Genomic DNA, 14,186 nt, shown 5'->3' on the forward strand with positions numbered 1-14,186 from the left:
GCAGCAGTTAGTTGTGCTTCACCCAAAGCCAGCCCACCGAGAACATGGGCTGCACGGCTGGGGAGAGGGGAGAGGGGATGGAGAGCAGCAGGGGCTGGGAGATGCTGGCTCCTGGGGAGGGTGCTGGGCTCCCAGGGCATGGGATGGGGATGAGCTCTGTATCTGTAGACACAGGGTGCCTGACACAGTGAGGGTTATGGGGATCAGAGGTGGCATGGGTGGGCTCTGTGCCCAGGGAGGAGTCACAGCGTGTTCTGGGGGACATGTCACACGTGCTGTCGCAGCTCTGTGCTGTGCACCAAGGCTTATCTGCAGAGCATGGAAGGGAAATGCCCCCGCTGTGGGGCAGCAGGGCTGTGCTCACTTGGCACACCCAGCCTGGCTCAGTCCCGTGCCCTGGGGAATGCAGGCAGAGCTGCTGGGAGCTGCCCCCTCCTGGGCTATGGCAGGATCAAGGCCCTTAGCTGTGTGCGTGTGCGGGGACTGAGACTGGCAGGGTGTTTTTTTCCCCCCAGTCGGCTGCCAGCAGCCCCAGGGAAGTCCTTCGTATTCCTGGCCAGGTATTTCAATGGTGGCTCTGGCTCCTTGGAGGACACCAGCTGCCTCCCTCGCCCCAGGTTTGGGCGTGCTACCGGCACGTTCAGGCACTGCCACTCTTGCAGAGAAGGGAGCAGGGCTGCATATGCAGCAGTTCCTACATTTCTCTGCATTTTTTTGCAGTGTTCATTGCTGCAGGGTGCCTGGGATGGAAGGAGCGAGTGAGTACGCATGTGAGGGTGTGTGTAGTGTTGCAAAAAAGAGAGTCCAGTTTCCTTCTTCTTTACTACAGCTGGCAGGGCAGCAAGCCCCTGGACAACTTGCCCCTCCCTCTGCTGAATCCCACTGCCTCAACTCCTCTGGACTGTTTTTGCTCCCTGCTGACCCAGCTCGCACCTCAGGGTGCCATCCCCAGAGCCAGCTACTGTGGCCAGGTGCTCCACAGCAGCCTGGCCAGCCACTGCCTCTCCTCCTTGCCTGTTTAACTTCCAAAGTGACTTGTCCTTGCTGTCTTTCCAGTGGTGAGTGTTTCTTCAGCAGATGAGCCAAACCAGGCCAGCTGGTTCAGAGCTGGCTTTACCAGCCTGCTTTCTTTCCTCTCTCCCAGGTGATGGGGATGGATGAGTCTGAGACATCCATGACATCTAAAGCTGTGCCAGGCTGGGAACTGCCCGGTTTGCAGGTGTATGAGGCTAGTGGGGGGAGGGGGCTAGTGCCCAGCCATGACCTCAGCGTGGGAGGAATGTCCCAGGGTACACAGAGAGGTGCCGCAGGGACATTCAGGTCCTGTAGCTGGGGCTTTGGTGCTGAGGTGGTACCTAAGTCTGGGGGGAGCAGGAGGGCCTCCCAAGCACTCCACACTGGCCCTACACAGAGCCTGGGCAAAGTGGCAGAGGGGCCATGGTCCTGGCTTTGGCTCTGTTCCCAGCTCCCAGGCTTGGGCATCTGGGGATGGTAGGACCCTGCTCCTTTCCTGGCCTGTCTGGGATGTGTTGCTGATGGAAGTCCTGCCCTGCTAGACTTTTTCTCCATGTTTGTCTCTGGTGAGGCTAAGGCAGTGCCTGCATGTCCCCAGGCATCAGGAGTGCTGAGCAGCCACCTCCACTGCTGTGCCTGTGCGTGGCTCAGGATTGACCTCCTACCCACAAGCCAGGGGACCTCTCAGGGCATGAGACCCAAGACAAGCTCTTTGTTCCCCTCAGGGAGTGACATCACATTGGAAATCCCAAGGAAGAATCTGTTGGTGCCCTTGCCTTGCTCCCCAGTCTGGAGCAGAAGCAACCCCCTTTCTTGCTGTGCTTGGGGGCTGACAGACAGTGCAAGAGGATGAAGGCACTTTGGTGCTGGGTGTTTGCCTCCCAAGCTGCCAACTGGCAGCTCATTAACGGGGCCCCAGTGCGGCTGGAGGCCATACATGGACTTATGGTCCATGCGGGGCGGGAGGGGCCAGGGCCGACGCGGCCCCTGCGGTGATGGGAGCTCCCACACCAGCTCCCTGTGCTGCTAAAACCTGAGGAAAAAGTGCCACGTGCATCCAGCCCTGCAGCCCTGGCCTCACCACTCCCGGTCCCATGGGGGTCCCAGCCCCACCAGCACTTGGGGATCTCACCCTGCACACACAGGCAGCCTGCTGAGAGCCCCATTGCCTCCAAAACGCCTTTTTTTTTTTTTTTTTTTTCCCCTAGGCCAGATGGAGCTTTTCAAAGTAATGGGAATCACGAGCCACCTCCAGCCGGGCCAGGGAGCATCTCCACTTCCTTCCCCTGGCCGGTGGGACAGAGGCCAGCACCGCCACGGCTCCTCAGCCCCACAGCCAGCCTGCCCGGCCGGACCCCCACCCCACCGGCACTGGGGTGCATGCTCCCCCCTCCCGCTCCCCCCACGCATGGTCCTGGGGCTGGGAGGAAGTCAGTTATTGCAAACAACTTTCTCCGGGTGGGATGGCCTGGGTTCCCAGGCGCGTTGCTGGCAGCCACTGCAGCCCTGGCTGCTCTCCTCCCCCCACTCCCCCCAGCCCTCCTTCCCTCGCTCCCCCTCTCTGACTTAATGACTTCCACATGGGCCTCTGGCATCCCGAGCCAAGCCTCCCAGCATTGTCTGAAATCTCCAAATTTAGAAGAAATATGAAAATTGTCAAGCAGCCCTTCCTTAGGGGGTAAAAGCAACACTGGGCTGCGCGGCGGCGGGTCGCGGCGCGGGTCCACGTGACGGCCCCCCAGCCAATGGATCCCCTCGGCGCCCCTGACAGCGGTACCCGTCGGCAGCCTGGCCTCCTCCTGCAGCTCATATAAGGTAAAAAGAAAAAGGTTTTCCAGCTTCTGAGCAGCCTGGAAGGAGTTTTTCACCAAGGGCTCCCATGCCAGCCGCTTAAAAACCCCCAGCTGGCAGCGCCAGGGTCCCAGTGGCAGGTTATAATGTGCCGGGAGGAGATGGCGGGCATGTGCCCATGTCCCTGCGGTGCCTCGCTGCAGGTTGGGGTGGCAGGTAGGTGCCTGTGGATGGAGGGACAGGGTGGGTGGTGGGGACGTGGGCAATGGGTGCTGAGAATCCGTGAAAGCATGGCCGCTCCCACTCTGCCCAGTGCCTACCTTGGGCATGAGAGGCAGGGGAAAGTAGCATCCCCCTCTGCCAGCCATGGGCTGTTTGTACCAGCCAGCTGTGGGGAGGTGAGCAGGGGTGCCCCCACCCCAGGTGCATGGTGGCTGTGTCTAAGGAGGAAGGGAGGCAAGCAGAGAAGGGCCACAGGGTGCCAGCAGGAAAACCCGCTGGGCACAGAGGTGGCAAGGACTGGCCAGAGCCACCTCGGGGCCAGGTGGTCCCAAGCAGAGAGGTTGCCCAAAATCCGTCCCTACAGCTCTGTCGTGGGAGAGGGGCTTGATGGGGCTTGCCCAGTTTTTCGGAGGCAGGGAAGAGTCCTCCTGGAGCTTGGGGAGGAACTGTTTTCTGCTTTGTTGTATGTCTAGGATGGAAAAAATGGGAAGCCAGAGGCAAGCCTGGGTGGGCAGGCTCCCCACGCAGCAGGGGCCACGGGCTGCTTGCTCGGCTCCTCTGGCCAGCCATGCTGCTGCCACTTTTTGGGGAAAACAGGCTGGGGAGGGGATAGAGCTGAGTTTTATCACCGGAGTATTGCAGGGTGCTGCAGCCATCCTACCCAGTGCACTCACGCTGACCGAGAGTGTTCTGCGGTACCGCTGGTGTGCTCCCAGCTGCCAACCTTTCCCTGCTCTGTCGCCCACTGGGTGAACGGTTCCTGCATCCTCATCCCCTTGGAGTTGTAACAGCAGCTGCCAAGCGTGGTCACCCTGTGGGAAGCAGTGGCTGGGCCCTGGCCTGGCTGCAGGGCTGGTAGGGAGGGCACGGGCCACGCTGCAGGCGATGGCAGGGCTGCCAGCGCCCTATGGCACAAGAGGAGGGACACGGGTTGTTCCTAGACAGCCTTGAGCTCAGGCCTTGCCAAGACTCCCCAAGGCTGTCCGGGTTGTGCCTCCTCTCTGCCCGGCTCTTGCAGGATACAGTGCTGCCTTTGCCAGGGCTGTGGTTGGCTCTGTCCTGTCCCTTCTCTCCCAGGGCACCAGCAGTGGCTGTTCCCTCGCAGCAGGTCACCTGGGGACACTGTTCTCAGCAGGCATGTGGCAGCAGGCTTCCCTGTCTTTCCTCTGCAGGGTGGCTCCCACTGCCACAGGGACAGCCACCAGCTGTCACTTGGGTCCAGCACAAGGACAGTGGATTCAGCCAGGGCCTAATGCCATCCCCAGGGGAGCAAGCTCCCATATGGGCTGTGCATCCCTCTGCAAAGGGACAGTGAAAGTAATCAGGGCGCTGTAATCTCTTAGGGTGGCTGTGGCCACCATGGTCCTAATCTGTCCCCTTCCTGCTGTGCTTTAAGGGTTTCCTGCTGTCACTGGCTGCTCCTGGGAAAGTTGTAACATGTCAGCACTGAGATGCTGCCCATGAGGACAGGGACACACCGATGTGACATGGCCTGCGTCCCCGTCCCAGCGGCAGTGTCCCTGGCACAGGGCTATCCTGCTTGTCCCTGTCCCGGCTTCCCGGCCCCTGTGCACCAGCCAGGGTGCCCTGCTGAAGGGAGCTCCATTGCCTCCCTGCTGACAGCCCACGGGAGAGGAGTCTATTTCTAACAAACAGGCAGAAGTCTCCGTGAAACATTTCCCAAGCAGGTATCAGCAGGAATTCAGGGAAGGCTGTGTCTAGACAGGCTGCAGCTCTGGGTGGCTGCTGGACAGAGTGGCATTTCCCTCCGTGCTTGACAAGAGGCAGTCTGGAGATGATTAAGGGCTTTTTTTTTTTTGCTTTTTTTTTTTTTTCCCTTTCTTTTCTTGGTCTCCTTTTCTATCCAAGAACCAGCTTTATTCCTGACCAGGCTTTTCTGAGGTTTGTTCCTCTGCACCCCCAGCAAAACCTTCCTGTGTTCATCCCCCCATCCCACAGGCAGTGGTGTGGCACAGGCAGGAGCACGGGCAGGAGCACGGGCAGCACAGGGGCCTGCAGACCTCAGCACACTCCCCAGGGCAGCCTCAGTGTCTTAACCCGTGTAGGGCAGACACAGCAAAAGCTTGTCTTGATGAGTGAGCTGGAGTCAAGCAGCAAACGATGAGGCAAGAGGCTGGAAATCTGAGCTCTGGAGCCATTTCACCATCCTTTGACCTTGGTCGGGAGCACATGGAGGAGGCAGGCAGAGGAGATCCTGCATTGAAGGAGGCTCTGGCTGGGGGGGTTGAAGCCCAGCACATGTCCCACGGCTGCCAGCCAGCTGGTGCTGGGGGAGCACTCACTCTGTCCCACTTCCCTGCAATGCCAGCCCGGGCAGGGAAAAGGGCCGGTGAGTGCCCTGGGCTGCCCTAGGGATGGGCAGGGACCCTTCCTGGCAGCAGCAGCCAAATTCCCACTGCACAGTCAGCCTGAGCAGCGGGCAGAGCTGAGCACGGAGCTGGTGTGGCCGTGCCAGCGCCGTCCTGAGGAGGGGGAGAAGCTGCGGTGCGGGCAGAGCCGGCCCCTGCAGGGCAGCACGGCAGGAGCCCATCGCGGGGCCGACTGGCTGGGCTGAGCCTGCTGCGATCCAGCAGCTTGCTGCTGTGGGCTGGTGGGCAAGCTGGGGATGGTCATGCTGCTCATGGGTTGTTTCTAAAGGGCCGACAAGCCCCCAGGGCCAGCCCCTTGCCCGCATGAGGTGCACACTGTGTGTGGCTGTCTGCTAGATGACCAGACATATGTTGTGGTCAGGTTGAGTGAGGGGCAGACAGCCTGGCCAGGGTCTGTTTGATGTAAGACATTGAAAGAAGAGGTGCTGAGTACCAATATCTTCCCTGTCTCATGGTTACCAAAGCAGGGAAGCACAGTGCCATGCAGTGCTGGGGCTACAGGAGGTGGTCAGCATAGCAGCCAGCAGTGTGCAGGCAGCCAGGTCTTTTCCCTGAGACTGCAGGGAGGGAGCACATCTTCCCTGCTCTGCAGGGACAGCCCTCGTGGTGGGCAACGCAAGGCCAGGAGGTAAAGGATGGCACTGCTTCTCCTGGGGCTGAGCTCTGCTGGGATGAGCAGCTTCGATGGGACAAGAGATGACAGTGGACAGGGCCTGAGGATGGGGCTGTGGGACCTGCCATGCTGTGTGTGGGGCAGATGCTCTTTGGTGGTCAACAGGTCACCCTAGTGCTCACTGCGGGACAGACTCACTGGTCATTAATCAACGCCTTTCTCTTCCAGCCTGCTGTTCTTACCTGGGATCCCTCATTGCAGAGTTGCCCTTCATTTTTTCCCCCTCCATTTCCAACCTTACTTTTAAAATCTGATTGTTATTATTCCCCTCCTCAAGCCCCCACGAGCCCCATGGCACCTGAGCAGAGGAGCTGTACTGCTCGCCCCACTCGATGGGTGCTCCCTGGCCAGCCCTGCCAGAGGGTCTGCTGGCACAGGGAACCTCAGCTCTGTGGCTGCAGGCAAATGGTGCCTGAGAATCAGTCTTGATGTAACTTTTGTGCTAAATCTTTTTCCATGTCTCATCTCCTGCTTGCTGGGAGTTTGTCCCATTTAGGGCATTTTCTCTTATGGTCTTTTACTGCTCAGCTAGGCGGGCAGCAGGCAGGGCTGGGAAAGCTGGGGTCTGCGGGGGAAGTGATTTACTAACTGGGTGCTTCTCATGTCCAGGCGATGCTGCACACCCCCCTCCCCACTCTCCCTCTCCCTTGCTGGAGCACAGATAAGATGATGAAGCCCAGATAAGCAGCCAAGAGCACTGGTAGCTTAATGAGCTCCAGCCACACTATGGCTGTGCCTCCACCAGAGGAGAGGGAGCCTTGCTGCTCCCAGTCCCTCTGGCTCCAGGCTCTTTGCTGGGCTCCTGTGAGCTCCTGTATGCCCACCATGCCAAGGAGTGTCCTTCCCACCTCCTCCTCTGGCCAGCTCCAGCTGGGAGCCATGGAAGAGCCAGGTGGGGAGCAGAGTCCAGGGAGCAAGAAGGATGCTCGAGCAGTCGCCCCACACTCCTTGGGAACAGTGTCCGTGGGGAGCTCTCTCCACTGTGCTCTGGGTTCCCACCAGCACTTCCCAGCAAGGACTGGAGGCTGGTGACGTGATGGCCTGTCCCCGCTGGGATTTCACCCCTGCACCACTTCCTCCGGACCAGGAATGTGGTGTGTAAACAGAGCAAGAGGGAGGGTGCCGGCACCCGCTCCCACGCTCCGTGTGCCCCGGCGCCGGCACCAGGGATACCAGGCATCAGCCCTTGCTGGTGGGCTCCCTGCACCCCCAAAACACCTTTACTGGGGGGCTGGGGAAGGGATCTAGGGCTGTGCTGCCCTGTGGAGGGAGAAGCAGGGCTGGGAGGGGAAACCAGCTAAGGATGGATGGGGAGATGGTGGTAAGTAGGGTGGGGGCAGTGGGGAAGAGCTGAGGCTGTGGGAAAGGTGATGGCCATGGATCCCCTTTCTGCAGCTCCTTCTTTGCTGGAGGCTCTTCCTCATCCCCAGGCCAGGATCTAGGGTTGCTGGAGGGTTTCAGCTCCTCACCACAGCAGTGGGCACCGGCGGTTGTGCAGGAACCAGTGGGTTCTGTGTGGTAGCACAGGACTAGGCACAGTGGTGGCCGGGCTGGGATGGTGGTGTCAGTCCCCTGCCCTGAGGTGACAAACAGGGAGATGTCACCTTGCGTTTGCAGTTCAGAGGTCACAGAGGCCTTATCTGTCTCTGGGCTCCCTCCTGCTGTCCCTACTGTTCCACCGGGGTGCAGAGGAGCCTGGCTCTCCTCAGAGACACCAAATTAGGTTTCTCCCTTGCTTTGGTACCAGGAGAGGGGCTGCCTGCCTGGGAGGAAAGAGCACGAACCAGATGCGCTTTCCTCTCTGCACCCATCCCCTGCTCTCAACCTGCTCCTTTGTTCTTGGCGTTATAATTTATCCCAGCAAAACCCAGCAAGAAAGAGCAGCATCCCCCTGGGCCCCCTTGGCTCGCCCCCAGCATGGGAGATGGGGGCCGCTCGGTCTCTAAATCTGCCTTTTTGACCATAAAAGGGCAGGCACGCTGCAGGCCCGGCGGGAGGATGGGAAAGGGAAGGCAGAGCTATTTATAGTTGAGCATCAGGACCTCAGCCTGAACTCAGGGTTAATCAGCCTGCGACCAGATTAGGATCTCCCTTGGCCCCTCCATTTTCTCATAAACCTTTGATTTAATATCAGCACTGGCGAGGGAGGGAGGGAGAGAGGGAGGAGGGAGGAAGAGAGGAGGCACCACTCCTCTGTGGAGGCCACTGTGGTCTGCGGGGGACAAGATGGAGATGCTGGGAGATGCTGGGAAATGCTGGGAGAACTGGAAGGTGCCAGTGGGAAAGAGCATTGGGTCTGTCCTACCACCAGCTTAGTCTGCAAAGTGACGGTGAGCAGTGTCCCTGTGCTCTCGTTGCCTGCAAGGGACACCCAACGAACAGCAGAAGCTGCCCTGGGGTCAGTCCCTTTAATTTCTATAGAGTTGAGTAGGTTCTTCTAGTAAGAACATCTTGCCCTCCATTGTCCCAGCCCTCACCACGAGGGAGGGAGCACCTGGGTGGGGGTGCTTGGCAGAATTTACCTTGCCTGGTGTCACCAAGCAATGAGTCTCTCAGCCAGTGGGAGGTGGTATCAAGGCTGCTTGGGTAGCTGATGACCAGAGCTGAATCACAGCTGAGCTGGGGCAGGGATGGAGCCTCGACAGCTAGTGGAGATCAGGATTTTGAGGGCCAGGAGGAGTGGAAAGGGCACCTGCATGGGGCTGAGCATTGCCCAGTGCCTTCTGACCTCCTCCAGGGAGTGGGGAAGCCTAGAACCACTGGTGTCTAGCTCTCCTGGCTGAGGGGTTCAGGCTTCCCTCAAAAGCCCAGGTCTGGCCTCACGGCTGGCCTCGTGGGGCTGGGGAATTTCAAGGAGGAAACAAATCCCAACTGCTATTAAAAAAGGACATTTCCTGCAGCGTCGGCCTGCCTGGAGAGGGGAAAGGGCGCTGTGTTGTAACCGCGGGGAGGGCCGAGCTCTGACTCAGCGCAGCAGGCAGTTCGCAGCCACTCGCAGCCGCTCGCCCGCCGGGTGCCGGGAGGATGGGAGCGGGAGGACGAGCGGGGAAAGCGGCTCAGCAGAGGCAGAGGCTGGAGGTGAGCAGTAGGTAGGAGCAAGGGCAATGCCAGGCAGTGCTGGTGTGACCAAGGAAGGAGCTGGGGACTGTCCTGGGTGTGCACTCTGTGCCCCGGGTACTGTCCGGAGAGCCTTGGCTGGGGGATGCGGTGGGGGCTGGTGGTCCCTCAGTGTTGGTAGGACCATGAGTCCAGCCATTTGTTATTCTGGTTTCTTCTTCTGAAGCCACATGGCATGTTTGCACCCAGGTGAGTGAGGGTATGAGCAACCTGGGGCCATAGCTCTCCTCCTGGCAGGCACTGCTCAGGGGACATTGGTGTCCCCTAACACGGAGGTCCCCCAGCAGCAACGTGAGTGCCAGGGAGCAGAGGATGGTGCCCATGTGGCACACATGGTGGCAGCCTCCTTTCTGGGAGGGACAAAACTGAGAGCGGAGACAAGGGGGAAAGAACAGGCCCTGCAGTGCTGGAGTTTTTGCCCCATCCTGGGGACATGTGATGGGGACATCAGAGGGAGGATGGGGGTGCCGCCCGGCCCCCTGGGACCTCCCTTCAGGCAGGGCCAGGCGAGCCCCGGCAGATGTTTTGCCTCCAGCCCGGCGGGATGTGCAGCCCAGTGCATTCCTCCTGCCTCTCTTGGCGTTTCTTCCCCCACCACCACCTCCCCAGGGATGGCAGCTGAGGTCTCTCGGCCCCACACCACGAGGGCAGAGAAGGCTCCGTCCCATCTTTTCCCACCAAGGCCAGAACAATGGCAGGGAGAGGACAAGGGCCATCCACAGGCCCCACTGCAGAGCTCCCCACCAGCCACTGGGAGAGGGAATGTGCCCCATGCCCTTGGGCTTTGGCACATATGGCTTCGAGCAACCGAAAGGTCTTTGGCTATCATAGAGTTTCTTGTGTGCCTAGAGCTGCTGGCATCGCTGTCCTCAATCCCATGGGGTGCTGGGCACCCAAGGGGACCCCATAGCAGCTGCTCACAAAGGGCCCCAAGAGCTTGTGTCTCCACACACTCGGCTCTGCACCGCCATGCTGACTGCTGTCCTCCTGTCTTACAGGCTCAATCGGGGGAGTCCCTGGGGACATCAGAGCTGCTGGAGGCACATGATGACCGCACAGCCCCAGAAACACGGCCAGGGCAAGAGACAGGCAGGACCAGCATGCCAGGAACGCTGCCAGCGTGGGCACCACCGCCTGCCCTTTCCTGGGCACAGGCAGCCCACGCTGCGGGCAGAGCTGCCCCTGTTCCCACTGCCCAGCTGTGCTGAGGGGGCTGGCCCCGGGGCAGGCTGCAGTGCTGCACATCGCTCCTTGCTGAAAGCACAGTGGACCTTTCCCAGGGGTGTGCGTGGGGCCAGGGCACTGCCCAGCAGGGCCAGCAGCAGGGCAGAGGCTCTGCAAAGGCACAGGGTGGCAGGAGGGTTCCTGCGGCACCTCCCCTGGCTCAGTGTCCCTGTGGCTGTTCCCACACTTGGCTGGAGCTCTGGGCTAGCCGGAGCCCTGGCTGATATGGAGATAACCCTGTGCTGGCCAAGGCTGCTCCCAAACCTCATTCCTGACTGACAGGTGCCACAAGTTTTGGGCACCATGGGGCTCTTCACCCCACTCCTTCCTACCAAGAACTGGGGGCAGCAGACAGAGGAGCCCAGTACATTGCATGAAGTGGTTTCTGCCTCAGTTCCCAGCTGGGTGCACCCTGCCGGGGGGGCTGGTGCCGGATGCAGGGGCTCATGCCAGAGATGCTCCATCTGCTTCTTGTCAGGCTGCTGGGAGCGCCGTGGTGCCGGGGCCCGGCAGTGGGAAGCAGTTGTGATAGATGTTCTGTTTATCACGTTTCAGCTCTGCTCAGGATGTTAGTGTTTGCCTGCAAAAGACATTTTTGGGCTTGGCCGCTCCCTCCATCCTCCCTCTCCTCTTGCTTCCCCCCCTGGATCTTCTCCCTGAAGCCCATCTGGACCCAAGGGTGAAGGTCTAGGTGACAGCCCTCCTGCAGTCCCTGGTCCTTGGCCATGGGAAAGGCTGGCTGAGGAATAGATCCGGCCTATGCCTGGGCTGGGGAAGCCAAGACTGAAGCCTTCCAACAGCTGCTGGCCAGCTGCAGGCTCTTCTCTGATGGGTACTGGGACAGGTACAAGGATGGGGAGGGACAGCAGGACCTTTCACGTGCTTCTCAGGCCTAGGGCAGATAAGGGCAGAGGGTGGGGAGGGAGGTGCTCTGTGATACCCACAGCCCCACACTGTCCTGGCCCCACTGAGTGGCAGCACTGAGCCCTGGGACAACTCCTGTCACCCTTCTCATCCAGCTCGGCACCAGCTCTTGGGGGGGGTACATGGATTTGGAGGCAAAACTCCCCACCATTTGTCCCTATCCCTGTCTGTCCCTGCAGAGCTGGGGCCAGGCTGAGCTACCAACCCGATGTGTCCTGCCATCGTGCCGGGGCTGGGCACGGGGATGCAGGCACATGGCTCTGGTGGGGGAAGACCTCTTTGCCAGCATCCAGCCAGACACACAGCCTTGCCATGGCACGACCCACGGACACATGCCAGCCACAGCAAGAGTGACCACGGGCTCCTTCATGTCTCCCAGCCCAAGGTGCAGTGCTGCATCTCTGGTCAATTGGGAGTCTGAGATGAAGCACTGTAGCTCGGGAAGGGAGGAACTGCGCACCCTGGGGAACTCCAGGAACCCACCCGCTGGGACGAGTGACACAAGGAGGGCTGAGCCCCGGTTATGGGAAGGGGCTCACCCCAAAGCTCCAGATCCCTGCAGAGAGCTAGGGGGAGGAGGGGAGGTTTATACTTGCAGAAGAGAGACCCCTGTGTTTGCTTGGGAGCCCAGCACTGGGCACCAGCTGGAGGGGCCACACAGAAATGTGGGAGCCTTGTGTGGCAGGGGGGGACAGCAGGGACCCTCCCCTCATCCACATGCAAGGACATACAGGGCTGGAGGAGAGTCCAGGCTGCCATGCCCTCAGGGTCCAGTTTTCCCAGGAATCCCTTAGCGCTACGTTGGGGATTCCTGGAAATACTGTTCTTGGGGCCACGGCTGGGCAGCTGGAGATGGCCCATCCCATGGGGAACCACAGCCTGCAGAAGAGTTGGCGAACCAGGTACAGGGCCACTTGGGGGGCTGCGAGTGGGAGGGAGAGCCCCCCAGCTACCCCAAAACATGGGGAGGTGGGAAACCCAGCCCAGGCAGCCCCAGCTGCCCCGTGCGGGGGGGTGATGGATGTCCACACGAGTCACCACTCACTGCAAGAGGATGTGGATGGCAGGCAGATGGCCTTGCACACCCTGCATGTGCCACCCTGAGGGAAATAAAGGTCTTGACTCTCGAGCGGCTCTATCCTGGCCAGTCCTTTGAGGCTGGGAGCAGGGTGAGAACTTACACTCTGGTGCCAGCCCAGTTTGGGGCAGAAAGGAGGGACAAGAGCTGCCTGTGGAGTACAGCTCTGGAGGGCTGCTCTTTCTCTCCTGTCCCCCACCACATTCCCCCAGGCTCCTGCCCTGCCACGCTCTGGCAAAGGGAACTGATGCACCCACCGTCCCTGTCCCTGCTGCTGGGCAGCCAGGGCATCCCGAGCAGTGGCTGCCTCACCGGGCGCTGGGATCTCTCCATGCAGCCTCCCGGGCACTCAGGCCAACCCCACATTAATTGCATCCCTGCCAGCAGGTGCAGGATGGAGGCGGAACGAGAGGACAAGTGCAGCAGGCAGGGCGGGCAGCAGGCAGGGCGGGCAGGGCGGACGGCAGGTGGCAGTGCTGTCCAGCCTGGAGCGGGCAGGCTGAGCTGCTCGCCCTGCCCATTCCTGCCTGCTCTGCCCACCCTGCCAGCCCTGGAAGGGGGGCACCCAGCCGGCACGACCCGCAGGCACTGGGGCTGCCGGGCTCCCTCCCAAGCCACCCTGACTCCATGCAACAGCAGAACCGTCCTCACGCCGCCAGAGATGCAGCCAGTGTCCCCTCCTTCCCCGTGCACCGCTGTCCCTGGCCCCCTCTCCAGCCCCTCTCCCTGCCCCGACGCCAGCCGTGGATATGGGAGATTCAAAGCCCGCCCCCGGTGGGTGCCGTGGGAAGGGGGACCCTGCTTGCTCCCGCTCCAGTTGCTGTTCAGGGCTGAGCAATGGATGAGCCCTCTGCCCTGGCTGAACAGTGCAAGGGGCAGCACAGGGGGCCAGAGGACACGGTGGAGTGGCTGGGCTGGTCCCCATCTCCTGGCCAGGCCAGCTGAGAGGTCCTGATCCTCCAGCCACCCCCAAAGGCAGCCATCCCCATCCACCCAGAAGCTGGACAGACACCCAGATGAAGGACAGGACCCTAGGGACAGCCATGCCATGCCCACGCAGCCGCTGGCATCGCACGTCAGGCAGTCCTGTTCCCACCCAGCCCAGTCCCAGCTTTCCAGCAGCTGCCAAAATGCCACAGGGCCAACGGCCTCCCGAGTCACCCCGCTGACTCAGCAGGAGCAGCCGGAGCACCAGCCGCTCCGGGGGGCACGGCTGCTGACGCAGGCCCCAGCACCGCCCGCGCTCCCCCCGCCCGGCATCTCCCCGTGGGCACCTTCCCACACATGCCTGCATTCCCTCCACACGGCTGGCAGGGAAAAGCCAGGCAAACCATGCCTGCCTGCAGCTGGTGCTGCCTGCTGGGCTCCCTGCCTGCTTTGCTGGGGCCCGGAGGCTGGCGGCCCCTTTGGGTGTTGGAAGGGGCATCGGGCTGTTGCCATTTGGGCTCCCAAAGCTCCCAGTGGAACCTGAGGGGCCTGGGATGGGCAGGTGGGTAGGACAGGGCTGTGAGGGCGAGGAGATCCTGCCCAGAGAGGCCACGCCAAAACCCAACCGGGAGAGGGCAGGGATGGGGAAAGTCCTTTCCATCCCGCACAAGAAGGAAAAGTAGAAATCATAAAACCTCTCTGGAAATGACAAGCCAAAACCCAAACCAAATCTCCAGCCCCGCGACAGCACTGCTGGTTTGCTGTGGCTCCAGCCGCTCCGTTTCAACCCTTTCCAAGCAGTTTGTTTTGATTTTGGTTGCGGGGG

General features: G+C 60.9%; 1 long non-coding RNA gene across 1 annotated transcript; it reads left to right on the top strand.

Annotated features, from left to right (window-relative positions):
* The first annotated feature begins 9,134 nt into the window (after positions 1-9,134).
* On the top strand, positions 9,135-10,998 carry LOC127390084 (uncharacterized). The gene is made up of 2 exons (XR_007890803.1): positions 9,135-9,168; positions 10,206-10,998. It is a non-coding gene; the product is annotated as an uncharacterized LOC127390084 (long non-coding RNA).
* The last annotated feature ends 3,188 nt before the right edge of the window (positions 10,999-14,186 follow it).

This window comes from Apus apus, chromosome 13 (genome assembly GCF_020740795.1).
Source record: "Apus apus isolate bApuApu2 chromosome 13, bApuApu2.pri.cur, whole genome shotgun sequence".
NCBI lineage: Eukaryota > Metazoa > Chordata > Aves > Apodiformes > Apodidae > Apus > Apus apus.